Source organism: Prionailurus viverrinus, chromosome F1, assembly GCF_022837055.1.
Source record: "Prionailurus viverrinus isolate Anna chromosome F1, UM_Priviv_1.0, whole genome shotgun sequence".
In the NCBI taxonomy this organism is placed as follows: domain Eukaryota; kingdom Metazoa; phylum Chordata; class Mammalia; order Carnivora; family Felidae; genus Prionailurus; species Prionailurus viverrinus.
In genome coordinates, this window is record NC_062577.1 from 21,562,054 (window position 1) to 21,577,085 (window position 15,032).

Consider the following 15,032-nt stretch of genomic DNA (forward strand, 5'->3'; position numbering starts at 1 on the left):
GTAAGTATTTTCTGGGGCGCTTGGGTGGCTCAGTCAGTTGAGCGTCCGACTTTAGCTCAGGTCATGATCTCACGGTTCATGGGTTCGAGCCCCAAATCAGGCTTTCTGCTGTCAGCATGGAGCCCAGAGCCTGCTTCAGATTCTCTGTGTCCCTCTCTCTCTCTCTGCCCCTCCCTCACTCGCTCTCTCTCTCTCTCAAAAATAAACATTAAAAAAGAGAATAAGTGTTCTAAAAAATTTTTTTTAGTTTATTTATTTTGAGAGAGACAAAGTGAAGTGGGAGAGGGGCAGAGAGAGAGAGGGGGAGACAGAGAGAGAGAGAGAGAGAGAGAGAGAGAGAGAGAGAATCCCAAGCAGGCTGCACACTGTCAGCACAGAGCCCGACTCACAAAACCTTGAGATCTTGAGCTGAACTGAAACCAAGGATTGGATGCTTAACTGACTGAGCCACCCAGGCACCCCAGAATAAGTATTTCTTAAACATCAACTATAAATAGGAAAGCTGACTGGGCAGCTGGGGTTTGAGCAACACGTGAGTGGACGCACACTTGTGAAGTGCTATTTCATTACAAGTGTGGACTCTGGAACCGCATGAGCCCTGGTAGAGTCCGACCAACCCCTTGCTGCGTAACTTTGGGCAAGTTACATAACCTTTTCAAGCCGGGTTTCCTATATAAAATAAGGATAAAAATTACCTAACTCACGGGTTGTAAGTTTGAAATGAGACAATTCATGTGGTACGTAAGGGATGTAGAAAGGATGTGGCAAATATTAGCTGTCAGTACCGGTAACCAAACGAGAGATAAAAACCATGGTCCAGATTTATCTTCTACTTCACAGAAAGAGCCACATTAACTTCCCATGTGAGTATAAAAACGTTTATCAAACACCATGATGTTTAAGCTGAACCATATGAAATGATCAACATTCAACTGGTTTTTGACTTATTAAAATGGTAAGATCCTTTTGTGGCCCAATATTTCTTGCATGGTCCAGTTGGTCATGGGCCATTTAGAAGCACATCGCTTAATTTCCTCCGTCTGCTCTGACATCTTTCCTCTCAGCCAGCTTGTTCATTTATGCTTGTTCACGATGCGTGCCCTGCTTACTTCCAGAAAGGACCCGAGGAGGCTCGACCCCTGTAGCCACGAGGCTGTCCGTGTGGTTTATTTGGCAATTAATCATGTGCCGCCCTGTGACAAATCCTCTGTTGTCTTGAACTGTTATGTAAATCTTGTACTGGATTTAGCTTTTTCAGGCCAAAAGCTGTCAATAGTGAGAGAGAACAACTTGGCCACATTGGAAGCAGACTGGAGAGTGTATCGAGTGCCTTGCAGGGCCCTGGCTTCAGGGGCTGGGAACGGAGCCTGGGGAGGAGGAAATGCAAGAATTACAGGCCAGTGAGCTGTCACCAGCACCCAGACAATGGCCCGAGGGCAGAAAAGGACTTATTCTATTCCACTTGATGACGTAAAGAAGGAGGATCCACCAGGAATCTTGACCAAGAGGGTGGAAGTTCCCTTGACATGAAAGAAACCCCTCTCATCTCTTCTAAGAAGGAAGAAGAACCTTTTTAAAAGAGTGATATTCAGGAGCATCTGGGTGGCTCAGTAGGTTGAGCCTCTGACTTTGGCTCAGGTCATGATCTTGCAGTCAGTGAGTTCGAGCCCCGCATCGGGCTCTGTGCTGACAGCTGGGAGCCTGGAGCCTGCTTTGGATTCTGTGTCTCCCTCTCTCGCTGTCCCTCCTCAACTCACACTCTGTCTCGAAAATGAATAAACGTTAACAAAAAAAGTTTTTTTAATTAAAAAAAAAGAGTGATATTCAGGAGACAGCACTGCAGGTCAATAAAAAAAAAAATGTACTTTCTAGACATGGGGCTGCCCAAAGGATATGGCATTTGTGAAAGGTTGAAAACTACTGGGCCAGAAGATACTTTATTTCCAACTCTTGCCTTGTTTTCTAGTTTTCAGACTGTTGATCCCAGGCCGCTCTGCACATCCCTCCCTGTTCTCCAGGTGGTGGGGGCACCTCCTTCCCCTCCCCCACCCCGCCCCATCTCAAGGGCTGCAGAACAGAGGGGCTTGGGCCGAGGAAACGGCAAAGAGCTTCACCGAGGAGCAGGTGGGCCGGGAGGGCTGCATGGAGGCAGGCAAGACGGTCTTACTGATTCAGTCACAGCGTCTGAGCCTAGAACCCACCTCTTAAACCTTGACCGAACTTCCTTTTGGCCGCTGTTTTCATGCACAGCCCGTGGCTTAAAAATGCTCACATACGCTCCTCCTGATTACTATGCGCTGTGGCGTCTCACACTTTCGGGGCTGTGTCTCTGCAGAGTGAAAGGCAGATGACAGGGGGCTTTTTGTCTTTCATATGCCACCTAGACTGTGACATGCCCCCACGGACAATCCGGGCAGCAGTGGGGCTCTCCCTTTGGTGAGAGATGTGACATGTGTCAGAAAAGGGAGCTGGCTCCCTCTTCAGAAGCTTGCTTCTTGCCGGGTGAGGTGGCTCACTTTGTCTGCCGGGTGAACAAAGGTGAGGCGAACCCCGCCCAGCGGACCCCAGAGCAGCGCTTCTCAGCAAGGGAACCGGATATTCACGATCTGTGCCTCCTGGTCTCAGCCTGACACCCAATTTAAACCGTGACCTTAAGCAAGTTACCAAACCTCCCTATGCCTCTGCTTCCCCAACTGTAAAATAACCGTCCTGAAGTCTGTCAATAGTCCCGGGGAAGAGGTAATAAAATGAATGGTGATACACTTCAATAAGTAGTAATCGAAGCTGACTTTTACGTATGGTTTTGCATACATAAAAGTGCCCTAGGAAGAAAAGATGGTCTGATTCTTCCGAGTGATTTCCATAATGTTAGGCTGGCTCCCAGATCATGTTATGGAACTGTAATACAAAGAAGGTGATATCTGCACCTTATCTTCTTAGCTCATCCTGCTTTGTTTCTTTTTACATGGCTGTCTAAGGGGATACCATCAATATCCTGTGAAGAAAAAGCTGTCTGTATGTCAGGGTCTGTCTGTCTGCAGCGTTCGTGTCGTGGTAACATCCTCATAGCATATGCCAACCAGGATGTCAGAGGACTGGGCTTCATCTCACTGTGGATTACAGTGAGTGGATCATTAACAGACCAGGAGCTTCCCAGTCCCATATTCTAGTAAACCTGAGGTTGAATGCAGGGTTGTTTTTGTTTTGTTTTTTTACTGTTTATTTATTTATTTTGAGACAGAGAGAAGCAAAGAGAGAATCCCAAGCAGGCTCCATGGTGTCAGCACAGAGCCTGATGCAGAGTTCGATCCCATGAACAGCGAGATCCTGACCTGAGCTGAAACCAAGAATCAGACGCTCAACCGACTGAGCCACCCAGGAGCTCCCATGAATGCTGGTTTTGACAAACTAAAGCAGAGATACGCCCCTTGAGGAAAAGCACGCCCAAGAAGTTCAAAACCATTTGTCTCTTGTTTTTTTTCTTTCTTTCTTTTTTTTTTTTTTAATTTCAAGGAAGACTGCTGCTAAATTTAAATTAAAGAATTTTTTCCTAGGCTGAAGTTACTCTTGCACTCAATAATCTGTTACTGAGCATGTGCTAAGTACTGTGAGCCCTTCTTCTCAGCACTGGAGATGTTAAGGATGAGAAAAACCACACTACCTGAATGCAAGGAGCTTACAGTCCAGTCAGGAGGACTGACAAAGACAGCCAATCCTAGTGCAGGGTGCCACGTGCTGTGGAGAGAGGAAAGTCCAGGGTGCGTCCAGTGGGAGACAGATGAGGGGCATTCAAATGCAGTGGGAGGAATGACTTCTGGTCAAAGATGACCAGTCAGCTCCACATGGTTAATTTCTCTTTCTCTCCTGAGACCAGGGAGAGAGAGCTGATTACAACCATCGATTGTAATGACATCAAAATTGTAAGTATAAACCCACAATGATGTAGAAAATGGGAGAGGTACCTTCAGACAAGAGTCTTTTAACAAATCAAAGGAAGGGAGAACGTGGATGTAGAAGGGATACTGAGGAATTATGGAGGACGCAGCTGCCCAGAGCACTGAAGGCAGGTGGTGAGGGAGGGGAGCGAGGGGGGAGGACACGACTGAAAGGGGATGCTCAGAAGTTAGGACCCAGGCTCGGCAGGAAACAGGAGGATTCATCAGAAGTCTTTATGAGAAAGCCTCTTTATGAGACCACTTCACTCCCTCCGGCATATTCAGCAGCCGAGCGTCAATCTCTCAAATAAATTAGGGTGTCCTTCAAATCGCTGGACGGCCCCAGAGAGCAGACCTGCACCTTCTAGCATTTAGAAGTCCATCAGAGGAAAGTGGGGGTAGAAGCCTCATGCAGGGTTCTGGGCAGTGAGCATTTTGCACCCAGGGGACATTTGGCGGTGCCTGGAGAAGATAGTTTTGGTTATCTGGGAGGACAACCAATTTGGGGGAGGTAGACCCCAGAGATGCTGCTAAAAATCCTGCAATGCACAGGAGAGAGAGCCGCACAACAAAAGAATTACCTGGCCCAAAATGTCATTAGCGCTGAGTTTGAGAAACCCTGCTCTGACATAAAGTCTTCCAGCGTATAAACCCCACACAGTGTTCCACTACCATTTCAGCAACATCCCATTTCAGACATGCGGGTCAACTTCACCAAGTGTCTGGCCGGTGCTAGACGCTGTGAGAGATGCATTATGACAGATCCATGAGACTGTCATTGGGAGCAAGGGGACATGGGGTGTCTCAGTGCTGCTCGGAAAACTCTGAGTGCAGCTAAATGTTTTAAAAAGAAGGAAGAGAAAGCACAAGAATCAAGAAGGAGCAAAGAAACCACTCCCGTTGCACACTGTGCATGACAACGTGCACCCAGAGATGGCCAGCAGTGGGGCAAAGAGCAGGAGGAGGAGACTTTCTGGCCTCCAAAGGGGCAAACCTACTGAGGAGAATCAGTATCAGAAGTCAGGAGTTCAACTGGGATTACAAGCAAGAAATAGGGAAGGCCCTTGCTCCCTGACTCCAGGACAACACAGACTTGGCGTGGGTGGGAGATGAGATGCAGAAGAATCGGGAACCCAGAGATGACTGACCCGGGCAGGCATGGCGCTTGGGACGGAAGGGACCGATGCATCGCCCGGTACTGGGCTCACAACAGAGCAAGTGCCTTCGGCGGTAACTGGGTGCTGGTAGCACCCGCCTCTTCCTCTTCTTGGCCTCCTTTGCTTCTTGTAGGTCCAGTGCCCAGTGCAGCAATCAGAGGTCATCTGAGAGGAACGACCTGCAGGCCGCGAGGTGACGCCAGTGCACCTGCAAGAGGTGAATTCAGAGCTGGTGGGAAAGTGGAATCCCGGCTTTGGTTGGAAGTAGGCCTTTCCGTGTGCTCTTTCCTGCCGACCAGTCCCAGGATGGCTCCGCAGACCCACCACTGCGCTCCAGGGTGTTTTGACCGCACAAACCTCCTTCACAAGTCACCCTCTAGATGCTTCTTGTTTTGTAGAAATCAGGCAAGAAAAAAGAGTGAACATACCTCTAGGGGAGTTCTCAGGGAAGGCCTGAAGGTATTCTGGGACAGCAAGGGTGAAATTCTGATGATCCACAAACAAAAACAGGGCCCCCTTCCGATCTCCACTGTTATCATCACTGATGAGTTACTCACTCATTCTCCAAGTTTATTTCATGGGTGTCTGAAATTGAATCAAGTATGACCATCTCAGAAATCTCCCTTATTCATGGTGTACATCTGGCCAAGCGGGTGATAAGAAAAAGGCTGAATGCCCCAAAATTTGTGCTGGAGCTGGTACAACCTCTATCACGCTTTTAGGGTACAAAACACTGACCTAACCTGGACACATAATTAAACCGCAACCTTATTTGCTGCTTTAAGAAACACTTTGGGCCTGGGTAGTTTATCAGAACCAGAAATAAAAACCCTCCCATACCAAAAATGTGGGAGAAAGAACTGCATGTTATTTAAGTGCTGGGCACTGTCCTAAGGACTTTGTTCTGGCATTTTAGTCCTCACAACAGCCATCTGAGTTAATATTACTAATCTACTTTATAGATAAAGAAATCAAGGTTCTAAGATATCACTATAACAACCTAACATGTTTTTATTAATTATTAAGCCTTCTATGTCGGGACTGAGCTATCCTCTGGCGGAAATAGATAAAATGATGCAGTCTCTCCCCTCTCTGTAGGATATGGATGTGTACACTGTTAACTACATACCAGAAATATTACAATGGAAGTGAGAGCTCCTGGAATCTGCCCAAAGGAGTAAGGGACAATGTCATAGTGAGGTGACACCAACTGACTCTTGAAGGAATAGGGACCTTCCAGTTCTTCTCCCTGCCTGATGCTTTACTCCTGTACTATTGAAGAGTGATATCTTCAATTTCCATAGAAACTCCCTGCAGGCAGGGCACCTGGGTGGCTCAGTCGGCTAAGCATCCGACTTCAGCTCAGGTCATGATCTCACAGTTTGTGAGTTTGAGCTCTACCTCGGGCTCTGTGCTGACAACTCAGAGCCTGAAGCCTGCTTTGGATTCTGTGTCTCCCTCTCTCTCTGTCCCTCCCCCACTCGTGCCCTGTCTCTCTCTCTCTCTCTGTCTCTCAAAAAGAAATAAAACATTAAAAAAAAAAAAAAAACCTCCCTGCAGGCTAATTAGAGACCAGCTTATAATTTAAAATAGGTAGACCTTAATATTCTCTGATGCATGCCAATGTCTACTTCCTGTTGGTAGAGTTCTATGGACCATCAGGAACCTTTTGGGGATCCTCAAGAAAGTCTGATAAAATAGTTTACTAGCTATATGTTACCACCCCTTTTTTAAATCATAGGAAATATTTTATTACTTAAGTTTATTTATTTTTAATAAGTTTATTTTTATTTGTTTTGAGAGAGAGAAATAGAGAGCAAGAAGGGGAGGGGCAGAGAGAGAAGGAGACAGAATCCCAAGCAGACTCTATGCTGTCAGCACAGAGCCCCATGTGGGGCTTGAACTCACAAACTGTGAGATCATGACCTAAGCCGAAGTCAAGAGTTGGTTGCTTAACTGACTGAGCCACCCAGGCACTCCTCCTTTTTTTTTTTCTTTTCTTACCACTCTTTCTTTTATGCACCAGCTATATTTACCTAAAACACCACATGGGGCAACTGAACCACCACTCTCTTCCATTTGCCCTACTATTGCTACTTTGGAGGCTACAGTGCCCTCTGTCCCTTGGCTGGTGTTCTCAGACCAGCCCTGGACAGCCTGTTAATGGCCTTGCCTGAGTTTCCTCACTGGAGTCCATTTCTGGAGGACAGTAAAGGAAATGAGGCTAATGTCAGTGGAAAACTGGGTAGTTCCATGATGGCAGGACCTCTGACCCAGAAATACTATGATTTCTCCAGCGATCAACATTCCTTTTCAAGCTTTGGTGGAAAGTGAAAGGAAGAGTCAGGGCTGGATGTGAGAAAGCAGATTTTCATCCCAGATGTTGCTTGGTGGCAATTGCTTCCATCACAGAGCCGGCTCACGATATTTATTGTCGTGACACATATCAGGGCATCCTTTTCATACCATTGGATTGCTTTGAATAAAATGTTAATTCATAGTATGTGCTTTAACTTCTTCTAAAGACTTTAAGTTGACCATTATTGGTAGAGAAGTCAGTGCATGGGCACCAACAACGTGGTTAAGGTGGCTCGTGGACTCTAGCTCTCCAGAAATAAGAAAAAGCTGGAATTCCCTTGGCTTGCCTGGAGACCTTACCGAATATTAATGTAATGGGTTCATAATAGGCAATATAGTTCATTTTAATTAGAATCCCACAATCCTAGAAATTAAGTTGAAAAAGAACTATTAGGTCATCTGGCCTATCACCTTCCCTATTCTCTCCTCAGTGCAAGATTGTTCCCTGGGGTCTCTCAGAAATGCATGGATTGGTCTACATTTAAACGACTGCAAAACTATGAGGTTTATGTCATTCCCCTTGGGAAACTATTACACAGTCTAATGGATTTCACTGTGATTTCTTTCCCCAGAGATTCAGCCCAAATTTCTCTTTGCTTGAGTTTGTCACCTTTTATTTCTCTTTGAATACTCAGATTCAGAAACATCACAAGTAAGAATGACCAAATCTATTTTCTACTCTTCAGCAGTAAAAGGTGGGAATCTCAGCCCAGACCACTTCCTCAGTTTCATGTTTGTAGGTGAGTTGGGACATTACTAAACCCTTTCTAACCACTAAGATACTCTCCTTTCCTCATAAAAGGAATCCACAGACTCACCAGGGTGGGGACAATTTTGAGTTCTGATGGTAGTGGCACATTTGACATGATTCTTGCCACCCTGCCTTGTCCAATCTGCCATATATAAACGAGGATACATGTGCCAAGATTTGAGATGCCCTCTGCATCTTGCTGAACAAAGAAAATCATTCTGGCTTTTAGGGGATAGAACTTAAGACTCTACCTTTATTAGCACCATTACCAACCAATTAAGCTACCATATTTTATTTCCTAGGATGACACCAAAAGAATCTTAGAAGTGCAAGCTGGCTAGGTCAATAAACAGGAAATTTATAAATCCCCATGTCATCTATTTCACATATGTTTGTCTGCATGTACAGAGAGAAGCAGCAGCACCGGGAGAGAGACACGAAGGAGAAACAGCAGCAGAGCCACAAAAGGAAACACCCCCTGCATTTATAAAGGACAACTGAGTCACATGTATGGTGGGACTGTGATGCATTAGAACTCCTTAATTGAAGAGAAAGGCCTCCCTGGAGATTTTACTTCCTCACATTTGCTTTTGGTTATTATTATTACTAGAATATGACAGAGACAGCAATGCCCTAATCTGAGAGAGGATCATTCTTCTGAGTAATGCACAATGCTGCAAAAACATTAATGAATTCAGAGCACAGCCAGGACTGAATTGCAAGCAATGGTCCCTAAAGGTAATCCCCCCGAATTATTATACTAGATGGCAACTCAGACTGAGTGAGATGGATGGGAGGAAAATGACTCTCGGAGTGTGATTTAATGACAAAAAAAGGCATAGTGAACATATGACCGGGCCTCCATTTCTAAGGATAGGCCCTTTCATCCATTCATTTTTTTTTCCATCTTCATTTACTGCAAGCCCTTCTGGAGCCATGCACTGTGGCAGGTGCTAGGGGCACTTGTCCTGGGCTGTTGGAAGGAGGTGGCAGGTCATATATTAGCACTTTAATGGCAAACAGTTATGCTTCATCTTCCTTTGTGTTGGAAGTAGGAGCCAATTCAGAATTTTTAAAAATGGACTACAAAATCCTGTAAAGGGGGACAAAGTGAGAGAAAATAACATAACGAACACTTGGGTGCCCACCACCTAACTTTATCAAACCTTAACATTTTGACCTATTTACTATTTTTTTCAATAATAAAAGATTACAACTATACTTGAAGTCTCCTGTGCACCCCTTCTCTAAGCCATCCTACAGGTGGCCATCATCCAAAATCTGATGTTGTCACCCTCCTTCATGTTCTATACTACACCTCATGTAGGTGTCTTATGTGTCTATCTTTGTTTAATTTGTTTTACTTTTTTAATTTACATCCAAATTAGTTAGCATACAGTGCAACAATGATTTCAGGAGCCCCTTACCCATTTAGCCCATTCCACCTCCTACAACCCCTCCGGTAACCCTCCGTTTGTTCTCCATATTTAAGAGTCTCTTATGTTTTGTCCCCCTCCCGGTTTTTATACTATTTTTGCTTCCCTTCCCTTATGTTCACCTGTTCTGTGTCTTCAAGTCCTCATATGAGTGAAGTCATATGATATTTGTCTTTCTCTGATCTTTGTTTTACATGCTTTCTATAAATGTTTACATATTCAATTTTGAGGGAGAGAGAAAGAGGGAGCGAGCACAGGAGGAGTGGAGAGAGAGGGAGAGAGAGAGAATCCCAAGCTGACAGTGCAGAGCCGGACAGGGGCTCCATCTCGCGAACCATGAGACCATGACCCGAACTGAAATCAAGAGTCAGACACTGAATCCATTGAGCCACCCAGGCGCCCTGTTTTATATGCTTTTAAGTTTTACACAAATGGCATCCTATCGTCTCTATTCTTCTGTCATTTGCTTTTTGTCATTCAACATTATGTTTTGGGGATTTATCCGTGTTAATACATGTAATTCTAGTCCATTCATTTAAATTTCTGTATGATGTTCCATTGTATGGCTATACCATAAATTATTTGTCCATTCCTGATGATCATTTAGGTCTTTTCCCCCTTTTTACCGGAGTACTAACAGTGTTGCAATCAACATTCTTCTATAAATCTCCCATGCTGATGTGACACTTTCATTAGGTTATATGCCTAGAAGTGGAATCTGACTGAAAGTGGTCACAACTAGGTACAAAGTAGTATGGGAGGATTTGCGTCTATCATCCTTGCTTATACTTGTTTTGATCAGACTTAAAATTTTGGCCAACATGATGAGTGAGTAATGGTATCTCATGGTTGTTTTAATTTGTAGTTTGTCAGTGACTGGGGACCTTGAGCATCTCTTATGTGTTTATTGGTAATTAATGACTATCGTTTTGTGTTTTGCCTATTTTCTATTTTTTTCTTGCTGAGTTGTAGTGTTTTTTTAAACTCTGGATATGAGGCTTTTATCAATGGTCGGTTTCCAATATTCCCTCCCAGTGTCTCTCTTAATCTTTGTTTATGGAGACATTCTTCAAAAAAAGTCAGTTTAAAATTTAATGTTAGTGTAGTCAAATGTGCCACCATTTTCCATTATGGTTTTTCCCTTTATACATTGCCTAAGGAATCATTCCTTAGCCCTTAAATCAGAAATGCTTTCCTATATTTCCTTATAAATGTATTACATTTTTGCTTTCATGTAGAGCTTTTCAATGCACTGACAATTGATTTTTGTGTGTGATGTGTTTTTATTCTTCTCCGTCTGGATAACCAATGGTCCATCCCTCTTCTGCTCTGTCATACCAAACTTTCACTTAAGGATGGGATATTTTAGTTGTTGCCCTCCAGTCTTTGGGTCTATTTTTCTATTCCTGCACTGGTACCACCTCTCGTCACTGCTGTAACACTCTAAGAAGTCTTGATATCGGGCAAGGCTAGTTTCCTACTTTTTTTTTTTTTTTCAAAACTGCCTCTCTTTATCCTTTGTCCTTTGCTCTTCTGTATAAAACTTAAGATCAGCTTGTCAAATGCTATCAGTTAATGAATAGACTAGACCCATAACTCCATTCATCTGAGCTAGTTTAATTTTGCTCTGACTGCTATTACTGCACTAAGCAATAAAGAAATGCCAGACACGACTCTAAGTGTTTTATAAACATTGAGTCATTTAAACCTCACCCAACCCTGTGAGGTAGGTACTAATTATTATTCCCTTGTTCTAGTTGAAGGGACTGGGATTGATGATATTAGGTAATGTGGCCAAGGTCCCTGGGTTATTATGGGGCACAGCCAGAGCACACCTGCTTAAACTCCTTCTAATCACACTCCAGGCCTTATCTGGACATACAAAGCTTCAGAAAATATTTTGCACTTACTGACCATGCAAGCAAATTAAAATTAGTATCCTCTTTATTTTACCAAAGAAGAAACTAAAGCAAAGACAAGGTACATGATTTGTCTGGTACCCTATACAATGTCCACCACAGAATGGAACTCAAGTCCTTTGACTTTCCCTGTGTGAAAACCCACCCTTTCCACTGCTACCCCCTGGTGTCCCACCAGCTCTTGCCACTGTGTTTTCCAGGCCAGACGCCTGCAATGCACAAGTAAGAGGCTGCAGTGAAATCCTAGTCTCCACGGAATGCTACTGAGCCCTCAGTGGGCCATGGCAATGAGCAAGTGGAAGTCAACTCTAGAGGTGAAATGGCTTCATCAGCCGACGGTTCCTGGGATGCTCAGGGACACTTTCATTTCATTCTGAAAAACTAGCAGTGAGGTGGGAGTGGAGACTGACACAACAGAGATGTCTCGTACCTCTGACAGAGCTTGCCAAATGGCAGAGCTTGCACATTTTTAAGGAAATGCATGAAGGAGGTTGTAAATGCTGGCAATAGTGAGGCCAAGTCTGTAGGAACAGATTACTCGAGAAGTAATTGAATAAGAAAACATCGGGTAGGAGCTTTGAAGGTAGCCAAGAGAAAAACATGCCATACAGAGATACTCACCGACCCAGGCTGCTGGTTGGAGGACAGACCCCGTCAGCAGCAGCTTTCCCTATAAATTTGACTCGGCCACCACACGTTCAATGACATTGAGCAAGTCATTCCAGACAGCCTGGGCATCTCCATTCCCTTCTCTGTGAGAGGAGGCCCATGAGGGGCTTTTACTAAGGTGAGGAAATCCGCGTAGTCTGGAAGAAAGAATGCAAGTCCATCGATGGGCTCTTGCTCTGCAAGGGATATGGGGGACACCTAACCTTTTGAAGGCTAGAAGTGAGGAGGGCAGTGAAGAGTCACAAAATAAACAAAGTGTACGTTGGGTTCATCTAAGGACAGTTTGTATGCTTGAAAGCTTGATCTCCTCCCACGTTTTTCTTTCACTGTCTTTTACTGCAAACAAGTTTCGGCAAGATGCGTATTTTCTCCACATGTCAGTCCTTCATCTCTGCTGTTAGGATTATGGTACTGCCAGTCCTCACCGGAGACAGCACATGTGAAGGCTAACATGAGGTACTATGAAGTCAACACCTTCAGCGAGTAGAGAAAGGCGAGGAAGACTGGAAGTGGGATTAGAGGGCGCTCTTGGGTGGTCTCGGCTCCTCCTTCATAGCTGCAGGGGCTGGAAAAACATTGCAAGCCAGCCTCACACCTCAGAAGAATTATAACGCTGGCCAGAGGCTCCTTCTAGAGCATTCTATGCTGGCCCAGCCCTGCCCTCTGGAATGAGTCTGTTTCCTACTGGTTTTCATATTAATGAGGTAATTATTGTGTGTGTTTACACACCTGTGCCTTATTCTCAGCCTCTCTGAATTCTTCTCCAAGCAACGTGGTTCCCTTTGCCCTTCTTCTAGCAGGAAGGGACTCAAAGGAAGCGTGGAGGAAAGAAGGTTTTCCTTTCTTTAATTTTAGCTTTAATTCCTGACTTTATCTTTGGTCATAATATTTATAGTCTCAGCCACCATAATAGTAGCCACTATTTACTGTATTTTCTGAGTATCACTCAGATCTCAGATAATCAAATGAAATTTCAAACAGTTCCCACATGTACCTTGCTCTTCCAGATAATCTATGAGCAAATGAGACCACAGCCCTATGGATTCTGTAACCAGCACGACACCCAGTGGGCAAACTTGGGGCAGTAGGCATTGGGCTGGTGTTCTTTGAGTTCTGCACATAGTAGGAGCTGTGGCCACATGATAGGTTGGCAATGAAGCAACAGCCAGAGCCAAGGTCATGAATCGTGATTTACTCAGTTACTGAGCCAGGAATTATACAGCATTAGCTATAAGGAGTTTTTACAGTAAGGAGCACTGTAAAGCAAGAAATGAAGATGTACTAGACGGGATCCCTTCCCTCAAAGACTTCCCTCACTGGTGGTGGAGATCATGCCTGGTGTGTGTACACACACGCACACATGCAAAAAAGTAACCAGACTTCCAAAGTGTGATGTCTTATAAGTTAAATAAACCCAGTGCTCTAGGCCTGAAGAGGGGAGAGAAGTCAGGGACAGCACCCTGTAGAAGTGAGGACCTTTAGGCCCTAAGAGATTCAGAGTTGAAAGTGAGGGACACGAATCCAAGAAAGATGGCTAGAATACAGTATTCATAAGGAGGAGCTGTAAGAATAGAAATAGACGAGGAGAGAAGGTTTGTATGCTGGGTTAAAGATTATGCATTTATCGGGTAGGTCATAAGGAGCCACTGAAAAACCTCAAGGAAGAGAAGTCTTTGTTGAGGACTTGGGGAAGAGAGGAAGCCATCCATCAGAGAAGACTGTAAAAGAAACACAAGTTTGAAAAGATATACTGAGTAAGAGTCCAGGGTGAAGAGGGAAGACAGCTGAGGAAGGACCCTTGATGTGTCTGAAGCTAAGCTGAAGTGGAAGGGCTGCTCTGGGAACCAAGTGGGGAGAAGGGAAAATGGCACCCGGGGGTAAACAGAAGGGAATTTCCTTGTAGCATAGGAGGATCCTGCGCTTCACAGGCCCAGGCGGCGGATCCCAGTAGGAGAAGACAGGACTCCAAGTGAAAGGCTGTCTCTGCTGGCTCTGCAGGTTCCTGGCAGTGTGGCTTCGTCAAGCAGTATAACCTGTGGGAGGCTTTGCCTTCTCACAGCTGAGATGGCGGCCATTGCTCCCGCCTTCAAAGCGACTGAGGTAAAGAGAAGTGTGGGTATGTGTGTCTGTGAAACATTAGGGATGGGGTTTTAATTGTCTTCTTCATGTGGGGCTGGGGGGACAAGGTGCCACATGCTGACTACATGCTGAGGGACGTCAGGGCACACAACCTTGGTTTGCGCTAGTGCTTCTATGGAGAAGGTGACCAGAAACGCTGAGTGGAGGTTGCGTGGGCAGGAACCTCTCTAACGGGAGCACTTTGGTTCCCTGTAGATAGAAAATGGGCCACGTTACTGAACAGGGAGAAAAGCTGGGAGTCAGATGATACTTGATTGTTGGGAGGGGGGTCAGCGTACTGAATGTAGTGCTTTGAGGAGCCCCTTGCCCTCACGCCTGACCCTGAGAAAAATTTACCAAAGGTCTTGGGGCTTTAAGAAATGTTAACATTAGGGAGGTTGTGGAAAATGCAAGAGAAGCCTGGGGCTGGGGCCAGGAGGGACTGCCCTAAGGATCCGGTGCCTCCAGGTGAGGTTTCCTCTTCAGACCAGGATAACCTCCAGCCTCACTGCTTCCACCCCCAAATGGCTCTTCTGAGCTCTTCCTGACCCCTGGGAAACATCCCCAACACCTGGTGGTTGCGGACCTGCTTCTGGTCCAGTATATCCTCCTCTTTAAAAAAGCAAATTTTAAGTCAGTGGAAAGCGTATCTTTTCCCTAATGGGGTGGCATCATAAGCCTACTTTCCA

The 15,032-nt window shown here is 45.1% G+C and overlaps 1 long non-coding RNA gene across 1 annotated transcript; it reads right to left on the reverse strand.

Annotated features, from left to right (window-relative positions):
* Positions 1 to 864: 864 nt before the first annotated feature.
* Positions 865 to 13,214, reverse strand: LOC125155288 (uncharacterized). The gene is made up of 4 exons (XR_007148120.1): positions 12,178 to 13,214; positions 5,521 to 5,677; positions 5,084 to 5,300; positions 865 to 1,367 (listed from the first exon to the last, which is right to left on the reverse strand). It is a non-coding gene; the product is annotated as an uncharacterized LOC125155288 (long non-coding RNA).
* Positions 13,215 to 15,032: the final 1,818 nt, after the last annotated feature.